This window comes from Scylla paramamosain, chromosome 33, assembly GCF_035594125.1.
Source record: "Scylla paramamosain isolate STU-SP2022 chromosome 33, ASM3559412v1, whole genome shotgun sequence".
Lineage (NCBI taxonomy): Eukaryota > Metazoa > Arthropoda > Malacostraca > Decapoda > Portunidae > Scylla > Scylla paramamosain.
Window position 1 is genome coordinate 7,634,868 of NC_087183.1, and position 2,239 is coordinate 7,637,106.

The window sequence follows — 2,239 nt, forward strand, 5'->3', positions numbered from 1 at the left end:
AACTGTGTACGTGTGTATTTCTCGAAGGAGTACCCCCATGTATGCATTAGCCGCGTGCACATGGGAGAAACGTACATGTGTATCCAGTGCGCCGTCATGTACGTATTCAAGTGCCTTGTAAATATATGAATGTGTCCCTTGTGTACAAATACTCGTGTGTACATAAAATAAAAGGAATTTTCGTCTATTTTAAGGCTTTGCATACACACACACACACACACACACACACACACACATTGATACACAAATGCAGAATACAGATCATGCAATATTAAAACGGTCGATATTTCTTGTGTGTGTGTGTGTGTGTGTGTGTGTGTGTGTGTGTGTGTGTGTGTGTGTGTGTGTGTGTGTGTGTGTGTGTGTGTGTGTGTGTGTGTGTGTGTGTGTGTGTGTCCAATTTCTATGTATTGAGGTAATATTCTTACTATGTACAGTGAATGCAAACGAGAGAGAGAGAGAGAGAGAGAGAGAGAGAGAGAGAGAGAGAGAGAGAGAGAGAGAGAGAGAGAGAGAGAGAGAGAGAGAGAGAGAGGGGAGAGCAGGCAATAGAAAACGGAATGCTGACGTGAGTGGAAGCTAAAGTGAAAAAAGAAGAAAGTCAGTGAAAAATTGAATGATAAAAGGCAAACAGAATGTGAAACGAGGAAGAGAGAACACACAGGAAGATAAACACGCCAGTAAATCAAATGAAAGACAAACAGAAAACGGAAGCAAAATGACAAACACTAAAATGAATCAACGTAAGAAACAAAGGAAAACATTCTCTCTCTCTCTCTCCCATTTTCTACGCCAGGGATCACTATTATAAAAAAAAGACGAAAGAAAACAGTATTAACTCTTAAGAGAAAATAATTACTATACGTATATGCACGGTAAAGATGTTGACTGTATTATTATTCTTTTTGTATTGTAAATAAAAACATGTAATAAAATTTACCTCGTTATTTTTTTTTCCTGCAATTACTGTTAGATAATAAACCTGCTGCTGCTGCTGCTGCTACTACTACTACTACTACTACTACTACTACTACTACTACTACTACTACTACTACTGCTGCTACTACTACTACTACCACACATTCTCCCATGTAATAAACATTCATTACTAAGCCATCACGTTTGAATGAAAAGTCAATTAGTTTCCCCTTATTTGCGTGAAGTACGTCTTCGTTTTCTCTTATTATCTGACGTGTTTATACAGCCCGGGAAATTAATGAATTGGAGAGAGAGAGAGAGAGAGAGAGAGAGAGAGAGAGAGAGAGAGAGAGAGAGAGAGAGAGAGAGAGAGAGAGAGAGAGAGAGAGTTGGTCTGTATCAACACTGAAACACTGGTAGCGTCTCCTCGGGGACTTCCAGAATACATACGTCGCACAGGTGACGGTCTCTCACACACACACAAACAGACAGACAGACAAGTGTTCCCTTTAAGAAAAAAAAAAGTTAAGAAGAATTAAATAAAAGAGTATCGTCAAGCGCTTTGTTCTCTCGCTAAGACAACTACAAAAATAATTAGTCAGATTCTCTACGTGTTTTTATTTTCTGGTAAAAAATGTTACTCTAGCCTCTGTGAAATATTGTAGGTACAGAGAAAGCTGTTAAGTACAATATTTCAACGAGAGTAGTGCAACATTATTACCAAAAGATAGAAACATGTAGAGAACCCGACGAATTACCTCTGTACTCGATAAAATCATTAAAATTCTAGGAAATCCCAATAACTTCTACTCTTCTTTTCAATTAGTGGAGACAACACGCCGAGACGTTCAAGAGAGTGCGGTCCAAAGACTCAGTGACCCGGCTTACACCCAGAGCTGCACCACTGCCGCCGCAGGGCGCGTTCACAGTCCACACTGGTGCTCAAACAAGCACCTGCAGCAACACGTTACCAAATAAACTGTAAGTGCTGTGAACTGTTGCCTCGGTACAATACTGGCAGTTAAGACCAAGTTTGCAGCCCCCATGTACCCGAGACAGCGTGGATTGCTTCCAGTGCTGTAAACATGTTCGCATCATTACAGAACCAAGCCTCCCAACAGGTGTCTACATACTGCTGCAAACATGGATTACACATGCCGAAAACAGACGTTCCAGCATTTGTGGACGCGCCCTAACAGCGCCTCGCCCAGGCCTCGCCACGTGTCCCGCAGTGGCGCCGAGCTTCTCATCCCCTGGGGAACAATACATTACTCCGGGTGACTTGTGGCTCATATGTTCAGGAAAACGTTTTATCTCTTCC

General features: G+C 41.6%; 1 protein-coding gene across 1 annotated transcript in view; it reads left to right on the top strand.

The window, feature by feature from the left end:
- LOC135089449 (zwei Ig domain protein zig-8-like) overlaps nucleotides 1–930 on the top strand; it is a gene marked incomplete at its 5' end in the record, with an annotated part of 23,743 nt that extends 22,813 nt beyond the window's left edge. The window contains one exon of the mRNA XM_063985027.1: nucleotides 1–930. This exon is cut by the window's left edge and continues 1,169 nt beyond it.
- Nucleotides 931–2,239: the final 1,309 nt, after the last annotated feature.